A 15082-nucleotide genomic window follows, 5' to 3' on the forward strand; every position below is an offset into this window, starting at 1 on the left:
TCCCATTTAACGTTTTCGCCAAAATCACATTTATCCCTTATGTCGTCGCTTTTTAATTGTATATAATACACGTTATTAAATGTAAAGGGTTTGATAATATCACACTTAAGATGCCCACCGCGAGAGCCCTTCCGGATCGGAAGCTCAAGAGTTTAAAAAATATATTCATTTACATATCTTCTATCGGATTTGATCACCTTTTACCTGTTAGAAATTCACAATTTTATCATATGCACATATATAATTGATTTATTTGTTGAAATAATATGTAGGGACAAATGTGAGTTTGTAAAATGTGGTCAGATAATGTGCGAGCGCTTAGAGGTTATGTACAAGTTTGAGTTTTATGAACATAAATGCACACCGACTACTTATATTATATATGGATTAGAAGTATGAAAAAGTTGGTTGATCTAATGGTGAGAGTAAAAAAATGGAAATGGAAATGGGCGGGTCACGTAGCTAGAAGAACGGACGATAAATGGACGAAAGAAGTGCTCGAATGTTACCCGAGAGAATATAAAAGAGTGAAAGGAAGGCCACATGGGAGGTCTCCCATGTGGCCCATGTTGTTCATCAATAACAAAATTAAAAAAAAAATAATTAAAAAAGAATAATAATGTGAACTTTGTTATTTTCTCGAGACTCTCCAGCATTAATGGCTTGACCCTTGATCCGCGGGTCAAATCCGTTTGTGGACCTTTGTTGACCCGCCGCGTGAGCCCTGACTGCTAGGGCCTCGCACTAACGACGTCGTTTGTTACGCATAACCGGTTCGAAACCGGTTTCGAGCAAATGGACTCGCCCTACAATCGAACTGATGACTATGGGTTAAGATCGGACAATACTGTACTTTATAGCTACAATAATCGACAGTTTGGGATATGCATTGAGTAATTGATTTATGAAAACTTATATCAGATAAAAGTTACATACATACATATATATGTATAATACATTGTACTCCGAACCTTAGTATCGGAACGAAACTCAGTTCTAATTTACTTACGGAAGAAACTCTTGTTGGAGAGTTTTCGCGGTTCCTTTGAGTCCCGGCTATAGAAAGTTTCATTGTATTACATGACTACGTGGTTAGCCCTTTATATGAGTTGTTGATTGAAATTAGACATTTTTTTGAAAATTTAACCATATTTATCAGTTCCATGTATGTATATCACCACCCATATATGTATATCATTATACGTATTTGTTTATCATAACGCGTTCTATGAACCAATATTTTATCTTTGTTTGTTATACTTGTACGTATTTATTTGCCTTCTGTACTTCATCACTACTCTTATTCACCCGATATTATATTATTACCAGTGTATGCACCTGTACACTGGTAATAATATAATATCACCAGTATCTTCTGTATATGCACATGTACTAGAGCTTCTAAGCCGGCTTAAACCGAAACAGAAAAACCGGCTTTTTGACCATTTAAAAAAAAAACGAAACCCGGCTTTTATGGCTCAAATAAACCGGATTTTTAAGGTTTTCTTTAGTAAATGTTTTTTTCTCAAAACTAACAATTATGGATTTCACATTTCTATGATGGATCAAAAATAATGTGTATATCCAAAATCTGTTATAGTCGTATATTTCTTTGAACAACAAAAAATAGGTATAGAACTTAGCGGTAACTTTGAGATATTCACTATGAGAGAAGGCGAATTTATAACCAGAAAAGCCGACGAGGAGAGCAATTATCGCAAAAAACAAAGTAGTTCAAAATTCACTCAAGAATTTTGATAGAAAACACAGACAGGTATATATGTAATTAAAAATTGTAAATTTTTATTGATTCATAAATTATACAGTATAGGGCTATGTATGGAAATGCATATATGGCAAATGGCCTCCACGGCTTTGCTGGCACATACGCACTCTTTTGTTGAAATTTTCCGTGACCATTTTGCATAAACGTGGCTGAATTTCGATACAGACCTCAATTTTCTCCTTCAAGGCGTGGGTGGTCGTGGTCTTGTTGGCATAAAACTTAGACTTCGATCACCAAAACGGGAAATTACACGACCAGGAAATGACTCGTGCAGTAATTGAATTAATTAATAATTATTTTAATGATTTTTTCTCATTTTGAATAACCCTTGACTGTCAACTGTCACGCTGTCTGTTTTTTTCGTTGGTTTTCACTTCAAATTTTGCGTGAATTTTGGGACACCATATATATATGTATACCATATATATATTTTTTATTTACATTTTTAAATTTATATTTTTACTATAGTGCCATTGCAGGTTTTACCAAAGCGACACCCATGGCCAAACTTGTATTATATATATATATACATTTGAAATTATACACAATAAGTAGTGATGATAATTGAGACCGTTTCAACAATTGAATCAGATAAATTAAAAAACTTTAAAAGGAAACGATCAGCATCAAAGTCTGACCAGAAGCACCGCAGAAATACTTCGAATCATCAAGGTATGATTCTTGTCAAGTAAGGTCAAATCATAGCTTGAACCCGAGACACCTCAGTCGTTAGCATTATACGCTAACCAATGAGCTATGCTGAAATGTGTACATATTTTTATTTCAATTGAACATGTATACTCGCCTTTACAGATCGCTTCAAAGCGACGAGTATACAGATATAATACAATAATACAATCAATGCAAGCATTTATGCAATGCGAATTCATACAAATATCAACCACAGTGACATATATGGAGACATTTTTGCAGAATTTTATTATAGAAATTTGTGAACCTCAAGACGCTGAATAACTTCAGATTTGTCAGAGAGATTGGAAAGGAAATGCCCTTATACAAAAATCGTTTCGATGAAAATCAGAAATCTGAAAGGAAACGGTCAAACTGGAGTCACAAATCAAGGTCTGACCAACAGCTACTAGTGGGAATAGAACCGTGATCACTCTACTCGAAAGCCTAATATGCTAACCACTTATCCACGCTGCTAGTTATGTATTTATCTATTTATCTACAAACAGATGCGAGTTTCATTCCTTCACCTGGATCACGTGTCCCATCCAAATGGATTCTATTTTTACTTAAAATATCACGATGTTGAACATTTCACATACAATACATGAAAACAGCAACTTTGAAACGGATTTTCCACGATATTGACTCACATCAAAAGCTTTCGGGAATAAAATTTAAACGAAATCCACCATTGATCGACACGTAATTTCCGTGTCGTGTACACGAGAGCTCTCTCAAACACGTGATCCGATTCTGCATTGCATTGATTACCATATATGCATGTATGTACATATATACACTCTGAAGACGGATACGGGCTCGAGCTTATTTGCATGAAGCCATAATAAAATATGATCTGTTTGCCGAAGAAGAAACTTTCTCGACGTGGAACGGAGTTAAGTTTGATACGCTCGGAATGGAAGCTTTCAGCGGTGCATCGAGTTGCACGTGGAAAAACTTGACTCGGAAAATATTTATCTAAATAATTAGATATTTTCCAGACGGTATACGGGTTCGTAAATAATATCTGTATCCAGCAAGACTGAAACTAACCGCACAACCCACATGCATGTATGTATGTATGTAGTACATGTGTATTTCGTGTTTAATAACAGCGTGTTAACAACAATTTAGTGATATTTGTTGTGTGCTCAAAGTTTTGACGGAATGCTGGGCTTAATTAATTAACCGCAAACTAAATATAAATGCTAAAGGAGTATTGTTTGGGTGGTGTGCGTCAAGTGTATCTATTACATAGATACGCTTACCCCAAACAAATTTATCTTTAGTAAATTTTGTACCTATACATGACCATCGCGTTATAATTAAAATTTAATTACATTTTTATTTTATTAATTACATACCAGGAAGGCAATACAGACAACCCCAATGCGCCTTCCTGGCCAATTACAAATATTGCAGCATTTTTTTTTTATTCATTATATAAGTCACTGAATTACGAGACACTGAAAAACTCGCAAATCAATGAGACATCTATCAAATTATACACAAACTTATTTATTGCTCATTAATCAATCACAAATTATATGTAGGTGACATATTGTATAGGAAGGATTTTACCCATTTTTTTCCGGGAACCGTTTCAACAATGAAATCAGATAAAATTGGCAAACTCTGATAGGAAACGATCAACCTCGAGTAAAGGTAGGATAGCCAAGGTGCCGCTCATTGTTCCATTGTTGTAAATCCTTTGTAAAAAAGGTTCGGAAAACCTTTAACAATGCATTTACAACATTTGAACAATACGCGGCACCCTCTGGGTCCGGGCTTTAACCTGGAGTCACAAATCTAGGTCTGACCAACAGCATACTCTGAAAAATTCATTTTCACTCGAGGCCCGACCCTGGGATCGAACCCGACACCTCACGACGCTAAGCATAACGACTGAGCTATGCTGCTGGCTATATATATACATATATATATATATATATATATATATATATATATATATATATATATATTTATATATGTATATATATATATATATATATATATATATATATATATATATATATATATATATATATATACATATATCTTATTGAATGATAGAAGGTAGAATTAAAAAACTCATCCTTTTGAAAAACTCAGTTCCTAAAAAGTTCATTGTGGGAAAACCAAAATTTTCTATTACCTATTTTGTAAGTATTATTTACCTATTCAGTAATTGTTATTAAGTGATTTTAAGTAGATTTTAGAGATGATTCAGTTATCCATATATATACATATATGTATAAAAATGAATGTCTGTGTGTGTGTCTCGAATAGGCTCCTAAACCACTGAACCGATTACCATGGAACTTTCAGGATTTGTTGTATGCATGTCCGGGAAGATTACTGTAAAAAAACGGGATACAACGGGAAAAACGGGAATGGGTGTCATTGCAACGCTATAATTTCAAATGTTTTCACGTCACGACCAACGTGTTCGCTGCCTGCGTTTTTACGACAAATGGGAACGGGAACGGGAATTTCATGCTTTATTGCGGCGTTGAAACGCATGCCGGGTTCAGCTAGTCTAATATATAATTTAGAAAGAGACTTTGTTTGTATGTAACAGTCGTTGGGAACTTTGTAAACAAGTCAAAGATTCCATGACGACATGGAGACGGGGGATGGACCTTCGCCCCCGGGGTGGCGGGGGCGAAGGCTCGGGGGGGCCGCCGGATTCTGGTATAATCTTTTAATATATAATTTCGAAAGATAATTTGTATGTATGTACCTATCGTTGGTTCGTAGAATCCTTGACGTTAATATATATTAGATTTATTATAGTTATATTCAAATAAATTTGAATAAAACAAAACTATTCAAATAAATTGTTTACTATGAGATTGGACATTTTAAGCGGTTTATATTACAAATACCGAGCAAAGCCGGGTAAATCCACTAGTCTAATATATAATTTCGAAAGAGAACGTTTTGTTTCCTTAATCTAGGAGAAAAATTTATGATTTATGTGGTTTGCTTAAGCTAATGAATTATATTTTATTTTTTATTTTTACATATATACCAGGAAGGCCTTACAGGAAAATCCCAATGCGCCTTCCTGGCCAATTACAAATACAAATGCAGCATTTTTTTATTATAAGTCGTTGAATTGCGAGACACTGAAAAAACTCGCAAATTAACGAGACATCTATGAATTGTACATACATTTTTATTGTACATTCATCAAATTTCAAATAGTGGTGACATAGTAGGTAGGAAGGATTTTTAGCCAATTTTTTTTCCGGGAACCGTTTCAACAATGAAATCAGAGAAAATTGGCAAACTCTGATAGGAAACGATCAACCTGGAGTCACAAATCCAGGTCTGACCAACAGCATACTCTGAAAAATTCATTTTCATTCAGGGATAGAACCCGGCATCTTCTTGACGGTAAGCAGAAGCTTAACGTCCGAGCTATGCTGCTGGCTAATGTACTATGTACATACAATGGATAGTCCTTCTTTACTAAGCAATATGCTATTCCAATTTCCAACCAGATCCCTCCGTAATCCTTCATCATTTCATATTAATCCGTGTTCTACCAACTATATCTATAATTCCTTTTCATATGTGTAGATCTTGTTCTCATCTTAAAAATCGTGTTGTTCCTTTTATTGCTTTAAATTTGGATTATTTAGTCATTATTCTTAGTATTACATACATACATATACATACATATACATATACATATAAATACATCCCATATTTTGGTAGATAGATAGTGGTCTATTTTAGGCTTTTCTTCTTTGTTTTTATTTCAAAACTTATTTAACTATGTACGGTGTAATACTTTTGTTGCCTGTTTTTTTTTTAAAAGAAATATAAATATAATATAAATACTAGCAAAAACATTGTAAAATAAAAAATTATTACTGGATTGATTGCTATTAGAATATATGTACCTATGATGTATTATTAACATACGTAATTTATGAATAATAAAAGAATTAAAAAAAAAACTTTTTCCTTATTTATATTTTATATGACGAGTTTTTTTGGAATTATGTATACTACATATGTATGTATAATATGTATGTATGTATATATCTAATGCAGTTAGCCAATGCACGATAGTGTACGATTGATGATATAAAACGGATTACTGTTGGCTTTAGCCAAACAGCAGATATGTCCTACAGATCCAGCTAAATTTATTTCCAATTGGATGCAATAAATGTCGGATGCAATTCCGCATCCTATATATGAACATACATGCATACAAACAAAAACAATGCATATAACGTTCGTATTGCAATGGCTCCCAGCCTTTCACCACTCGCGTAACTTATATTCCCTCATATTAGAAAACAAAAAACTTTCTTTAGCAATACAAATTGTTTGGATGACCTTAAACAACAGTATCCAATGTGAAAGTTTATTTATTTTTTACTTTTCTAATAGGTAAGTCATACATATAACGAGTCGGCGTGTGAAGTTGTCTTATGCAACATTCGGCAACAAATAATGATTGATGCATGTAAAGGTATGCATGCAATGTTTTGATATAATTATGTTTAAATTTTCTCTTGGGTAATTCTACGATTATTCGTGGCATTAATTGGGAATCCCTGGAATGTGTATATGTATGTATATCGACAAAAGCAACGAGCTTCTGTAGATTGCGGTCATCGGTATATAGACACGTTTGAACGTTAACCGAAATCGTGGTTCAATCTAATCTCGATTGCACGTCGTATACAACACCCTTTATATGTACATGAACATATACCAAACGAATACAAATGCATACGTAGACTATTCGCAAATTGAAAGATGAAACTTCCCTATTATCCTGAAAGTTGCATCCAATTATATGCATGTACGTAAATACAATATGCACTCGCTGTGAGTAACGTCAGCTCAACTCAAGGCATATTTCATTATATGATATGTCAGTGGAGTTATTTACTGGGGATTTTCCATTCGAATGGGGGTGATGGGGTGAAGGGTGTGTGGTCGTGGAAAAAATATATCGTTTGAATTGTTTCGGTTTTGGTGATTTATCTGCGATAGAAAGATGCGAAATACGGCGACAATTCCTGTACTGGCCATAACTATAAATCTCTTACGGACAAACAACAGGAACCGGATATGGTAAGGTGATGTTGGAAAAAAAATACAACGAATCGTTTGGGAATACCCTACACTACCACGAGCAATTGAGTTTGTTGTTCAACGTTACGTGAAAAATTAATATCGAATAATGTCGCCGATGGTCCATTTTAAGTACGATGTTGTGTAAAATACATTTTAAGTTATATGATTAATTTTTCAATTGAAAAACACGATACATACACGGCTAAATATTTTTCACCACTGTCTGATTGAATATTATAAGTATTCTAGTGCTGTGCCCGATGAAATATCATCGCATGGGCTATGGCGTATTTAAAAGAAATGTGTCCTGTGTTCGATCCGCACGCGGTCGTATTGTTTTTCAAATACCTTTTAAATATATTTAATTTAATATTTATATTTAATTTTTTCATTGGATTTGAAAACTCGGTTAGGAAACGATCGACTTGAAGTCACACCACAGATCAATGGTTAGTATTTCATGTTTATTTCAATCGAACGTGTACACTCGCCTTTACAGATCGCATCAAATTGACGAATGTACTAATTAATACAGATACAATAGATCACTACAAGCATTTACGCAATGCGAATTCACGCAAACATCATCCACATGGAGAAATTTTTGCAGAATTTTCATTATACAGATCGGCGAACTTCCAGATGCAAATTCTAAATACTAGAAACTCGAATTTGCGAGGATCGGGGGGGTAAGGGGGGGAGTATATTAATTCATTAGATCCGTCACTACAATTAAGCTAGATAAATCGGAAAAAATACAGCAGGAGACGGTCGATCTGTGTTTTAATAACCACTAAGATTTCGCCAGTAGCCTATTTGATTCGAATAATAATATATGTAATTACTCGATTCCGGTCGGAATTTGAACCCACAACCTCTCTACTGGTGTATAATAGCTCTAGCAGTGACCTACGTTGTGGATTATTTGCTTATATAATACTATCAAAGCGATGGAAAGAGTGGAAGGGTTCAAAATCAAATCACAAAATGTTGAGCCCCATTCAACATACATACAAGAAAAATAGCCGAAAAATAAAAATGACCCTATCTTGTTTATTTAATAGTTTGTTTTAATACGTCTCCCCAATCGACAACGTGAAATATTTTTGTAATTAGATCATTAAATAGTTTTTTCTATTGATCATTCAATTAATTGATTGTTATAATATCGAGTTATAAAAATATTCCAATTTCATTATATATTGCATGTAAACTGTAAGTAAAATATTCGATATAATATATCAAGATCAGCAAATCTCGGGGGAAAAATTTCGCACGAAAACATTATTGTATTAAGCTATAAATCTATACGTAATATATATACATATGTAAGTATAAAAATACATGTTTCATGTTACATGGTTTAAAATGTTCCATTCTTCATCACAAGACTGTTGGAAAACACGCTATTTTCATACACTATAATGAATGTACTGAATGTTGATTAATTTATATGGTAACCAAGTAACCAGATACCATATTCCAACATATGTATATATGTAGTTTCAAAAAATCAGAGTAATTTGGGATGGATCAACTCGTATTTTGATACAATTTTTTTTTTCATTGGAAATATTTACATATGTAAGGAAAATTTCAAGAAAATCGATTCAATGTATGTGGGTCAGGAATCCTTGTCCATATTTTTACAACATCTAATATATAATTTCGAAAGAGACTTTGTATATATCTCTGTTTGTTTGGTTCGTAGATTCCGTGACGTTCAATTTAATAAAAAGACAAATGAATATTCAAATAAATTTAATAATAATTTCAATAAAATGAAACTCTTTTATGGTAATAGAGTACAGCGGTCGGACTACATGCCGTCTCGCTTGCACCTAACATATTACGCGATAAAACCATATACATAACGAAATCATTTAAATTGCAATTACCGCTTGAGTTAGTACGTTTAGATAAAAAAAAATATATTGAGATAGAAAACCAATCCTTATAAACGTGGTGAAATAAAAAAATTGCCAAATAAATAAAAAATAGGACGGAAAAAAAATCTGTAAAAAAAAATATATTTTTGACTTTTAAAATTCGCTAGACAATTAATTAGAAGTATTTTAAAGCAATAAAATATAACAATTAATAGGAAAAATATCTGACTATTGATTCCAATACTCACTTTGAGCGTAACAATCCTAAATTTTGATGTAAAGTCCGCAAAAGCCAAAAAACTGTAAAAATCGCGGATTTTTTTAAACGCTCATATCTCGTAAACGATCACCCACCAACAAAAATCAATTTCATATTCGAATTCAATGGGTCAAACTTAGTAAAGATTGGTTAGTCTCCGCTCTGGTAACTCAAAAACGTGATTTTTTTGTTGCTCAGTGTAATTGTACATATTCTATACATATGTATATTGAGTACATTTTCCAATGGATTCTATGAATCTATCTATACAAAATTTCACAATGAAAACCAGAATATATCCACACAGCCTCGACAGTTTTATGAAAGCCGTCAACACACCCCTGTTCAAAGGGGGCCGAGTGGGAGGAAAGAGAGACATTCAACGTCAACAATACCCGTTCTACGTGGATGCACGGGGGTGATGGGGTCATCGAGAGTGTCATTGAGGTTAACTGATGTTATTTTTGAAGCATATCACATATGTATATGTATATTTATATGTATATGTGGGTGGGTGGGTGGGTATTGTAGCCATCGCGTTCAGATTTGGGCTGCTGTAAAAATCGTTACGTCAGCAGGTACAGCTCGACTGGCCGGCGCCAAGCGTACACTCCGTTCAATAGGAGATCTCTACTTTTCCTCGTAAGCCTTAAATAATAACGTATAGGCTGCTGGAGAGTTATCCGGATTAGGCGATAATCCCCAACATTCGAACGAAGTGAAAAAATAATATTAAAACAATGAGGCTAAGCCATTCTTCGCCGAGGGGGATTTACGTTGACCCCAATTAAATCCCATAATAATGATATCAAAATTAATGATATGGTTAAATATTTATATATATGTACATAATATATGTACATATGTCTGATTGCTTAGCATTTTTCAGACAGGAAAAAGTGTTAAAACTTTTAAAAATACGTTGTATACAACGCAATTCAGTTTGAACTAAAACCGTTTATAACCGTATAGGTATGTATAATGTACCATGAGATGTGCAAATTGGTCATTTTAAATTTAAATCTCTATTTTATTTAATATATGTATGATATGCCAGAAAAGCCTATTGAATAAAAAATTGGAAAATAATGCGCCTTCCTGGCCAATTACAAACATCAATAAACAATTTATAGAGTAATTTTTACAGAGAATCACAGAGACATGTAAGGATAAATTTGAAAAAAATGATAAATTTTCATTTTTGCAACATTATTAAAAATCAGAAATTAATTAGAGAATTAATCCATTGATACATCTATGGATTTAAATTTTGTACATAATTTTTACAAATTTTAAATACAGAAGATTTGTGACAACAGGAAAGATGATTTTTTGCTAATTTTAAGGAACCGTTTCAACAATGATCAGATGAAATTGGCAAACTCTGATAAGAAACGATCGATTTGTCGTCACAAAACCCCCAAATCTAACCAGCAGTATAGCGGATCGAACCCACTGATCACTTGGTACTAAACATATACGCTACCGCTAAGCCATACTGCTGGCTTAATTAATATCCACAAAGACATCTATGCTGGTATTCATAAATTTACAGCATTTTATACAATTCAGAAATAGATCAAGGTTGCCAATTTGTTGGAACCGTTTCAATGAATATCAGATAAATTGGCAAGTTCTGATAGGAACGATCGACTACCCAAGATCAAGGTCTGGCCAGCAGCAGCGGGCAAGGATTGAATCCATGACCACTTGGTTTGAAAGCATTACATTCTAACCACTAATCTATGCTGCTGGTTGTTAATTAAAATACAATTCGTTCGTCTTCTATCAGACTTTTCCAGTTTTATCACACAAAATCACAATCCATCCTAACTAAGCACAATTAGCTTCAAATCGTCGACTTTAAAGAGTTTTTGGAAAAAAATAATATATATGTAGGATCTGTTTGTTAAGAGAAAAGGTGTTAGAGTAAATTGAGCGGTTTGAAATATTGTTTATTACTCGGTGAAGCGCCACAACGATCTGAGCGTCACATTAATTTTACTAACAGCATCATTCATTCTACTCTCTTCAACTTTATCATTCATACATGCATTATTCTAGGTTAGTTAACTAAATCCCACATATATATTATGAAAATGTGTAAGAATTGTACCTTTAATAGACTTTTGAGTTTTTTTCTTATCATGCTGTACATATTTGGTATTAGATCATTTCCCCTTGTCACAAAATCTGTGTGTATAATTTGTAAAAATTATGCACAGTTATCTGAAATCTATAGATATCTCTATAGACATCTCTATAATTTCGTGTTTATTATATGTATAAAAATTGTAATAATAATTGTACACAAAAATCGAAAAATAATCCATAGATGTTTCTATGATTATTATTTCTGTACTGATTAATTGTTATATGCTATGTATTCTGATTGTATATGTATTCTTGTATTTCTCACCGTTATCGTACACTCGTCGCATTGGAGCAATCTGTAATGACTGTATATTGATTGTAATTGATTGTAACAATAAAAAAAATAAAAAAAATATATACATATGCTGTATATCCTAACATTATAATAATATAATAAATACTATAAATAATATCAAGGCAAATGTGTAAAATAGATAATGATCACTGAATCAAAAGCTATTAGAATATACCTTATATGTATTGTAACTATAATTTATGAACAAAAAAAAGTCAAAATTAAATAATCCTTTCCCATATTCCAATACATATGTTATTTTACGGACGTCAAACGGCAAATCATTGAACATAAAAATCAAGACAAATATTTGATCCGGCAAAGTCAGCTCGAATATTTAAAACCAAATATGGATTAATTTTATTTAAATTGTATTACGATTCGTCGAACGGACTATACTTTATACAGAACAGTGGCAGCCGAGAGACCGTCGCAATGGAGAACGAATCGTCGCATCCAATGATTTTAAATCGAGTTAACTCGTAATCTGATCAGTTTGAATCACTTAAATGTCTTCGCAAGATGGAATTTATGGATCAGAAGAGTAAAATCGCGCCCGGAAAATTCAACTGCGTCTAGAAAAGCGTCGAAAATCGTGCGTCTCTTCTAAACCGGTATGAACGCTATGCTACGCATAGGATTTCTTTCAATATTGTCACATAATTTAAATTAATAGATTTTCATATTTAACTACTAAATATATAAACTATTTTGAAAATCAAAGGCTTTTAGTTGAATATAATCAACTTTTCATAATAAATTCATATATGTAAATTTGAATGTCATGTAAAGTTTCCATTCAAATTTTAGCATACGCTATCGTACGTCACGTTAAATCAAAATATAGTTGGAATTAAACTATGCCTATTAATTATGCTCTTTAATTTATATTCGAACTTTCGTTTGTTTTTTTTTCAGAGCAAAATACATTTAATTTTATGTATTATTTATTGTAAAATATTATTATTAAAATAATTTGTGCCAAATACATAAAATTCAAATAATAATATCATGTATTTGATTATTTTTCTTTCGTACGTTCGAATGTTGCTGAATTCAAATAATAAACAACATATGGCCGTTTATTTATATTAAAAAGTCAAAAGTTTATTTATATATATGTATATATTTACAAGTGTTTAATAAATTTGAAGACTCTTGCACAGTATTAACCATGAAATTTTTGTGATCGTGATTAAAAAAATTGCGTTCCTTATATAATATTTCAACTCGCACGTTCTACTTGTGACCATCCCCATTATGTGACAACCAACCCAGTACCGGGGTAAGTTTTTAATTTTTGTTGGTACATTTTGTACATATGAGATCGTATGAGATCATCTTTTAAATGATCATTTTGAATAGTTATTATTTTTGATTTTTAAATGCATTTTATTATTACTAAATTATGTTCACAATGCATCTTATATATATTTTAATAGCAACTGATCTTCTGATTATTTTCTATTTTACAATTTTATTTTATTTTTGTTTAACTAATTATATTATTCTAATGATAATGTACAGCATAATAAGAAAAATAGCTCAAAAAGCTATTTAAAATAATTCTAATAAATGCTTTAGAAAGTCTAACAAAATACTTTCTAAAGTCGACGATCTAAAGCAGATTGTGTTTAGGTAATTTGTTTTTATACCTGAAGGGTATAGACATTTTGTAGTAATCACCGAGACTATTCACAAGTGTGCTAGCATGGTTATTAGTGATTCTGTCATAGAATCTACTGGTTAGTTTGTTAGTAATGTCTGTAACAGACGGAATATTATATATGGCATGCAGTTTTTTCAAGTTAGTATATATGGGTGTATTATAAATTATTTTTAGGGATTTATTTTATGCTACTTGGAGCTTGGAAGGGTTAGTATTAGAGGAATAGTTATTTGATGAACTTCAACCATATATTTATATATGTATTACACACAAATATTTAGATGGAGAAGGATCTGAATTTAAAATATTATAAACGGGATTAAATAGAAATATCATGAACTAAAAAAATACAACAACCAGATAGTCACCTACATATGTACATATATATACATACATATGTATATACATATAAATTTTAACTAAAAAATAATAAGATTTGTTATGCTAACTTATGGTAACCTTACATATGTACTTAGGTCGTACATGGGTTTTTTAAGGGCCGAATATACAGAATTTTCTGAAAAAAAAAAAAATACCAGCCCAAGCATCGACGGGCATCCCATCCACCTAGTTTTAATACAAAATAAAATATTATTGCAATTTTGATAAAATTTACATTCACTCCATATTATAAGAGATTGAGAAGTCCTATACTTGAGCCTTTGTTAGGTGTTGATTGAAAAGAAGCATACATTGTTTGATTTGAAGTATTTTTGCGCTGATGCTGGTCAAATTTGGATATTTATAACTGTTTCCTATCATGATTTAACTGTCAAAACAGTTCCTCACGAATTGGCTAAATATTATACTATTATTGTGCCCGATGAAATATCATCGCATGGGTTATGGCTTATCAAGTTATTAAATAAAAAAAAAAAATAAAAGAAATGTGTCGGTCCTGTGTTCGATCCGCACGCGGTCGTATTTTTTCAAATACCTTTTTAATATATTAAATTTAATATTTATATTTAATTGTTTAATATGAAAAAAAATATGGTAAAAACTACCTACCTAACAACATATAAACAATATAAAACACGAATAAAAAAATTAATTAATCAAATAAATTTTCAATAGATGGCGCTAAATGATCAGATAATTATTTCCATAGAGGAAACATTAGTAGCAAACAGTATATATAGAAGTTTTTTGTTCATATGTTACTATGTTCGTACGTTTTTTCGGCAGTGTTTTTACATATTTATTTATTTCGTCATAGTGACATTAC

General features: G+C 32.0%; 1 protein-coding gene and 1 long non-coding RNA gene across 5 annotated transcripts in view; one reads left to right on the forward strand and one right to left on the reverse strand.

Moving 5' to 3' along the window:
* Positions 1-15082, reverse strand: part of Ptp36E (protein tyrosine phosphatase 36E) — a 305940-nt gene that overhangs the window by 73477 nt on the left and 217381 nt on the right. The gene's annotated exons all lie outside the window — the stretch shown is intronic.
* LOC143917161 (uncharacterized) overlaps positions 1-15082 on the forward strand; it is a 198709-nt gene that overhangs the window by 58639 nt on the left and 124988 nt on the right. The window lies entirely within an intron of this gene.

Source organism: Arctopsyche grandis, chromosome 9 (genome assembly GCF_051622035.1).
Source record: "Arctopsyche grandis isolate Sample6627 chromosome 9, ASM5162203v2, whole genome shotgun sequence".
NCBI classification, from domain to species: domain Eukaryota; kingdom Metazoa; phylum Arthropoda; class Insecta; order Trichoptera; family Hydropsychidae; genus Arctopsyche; species Arctopsyche grandis.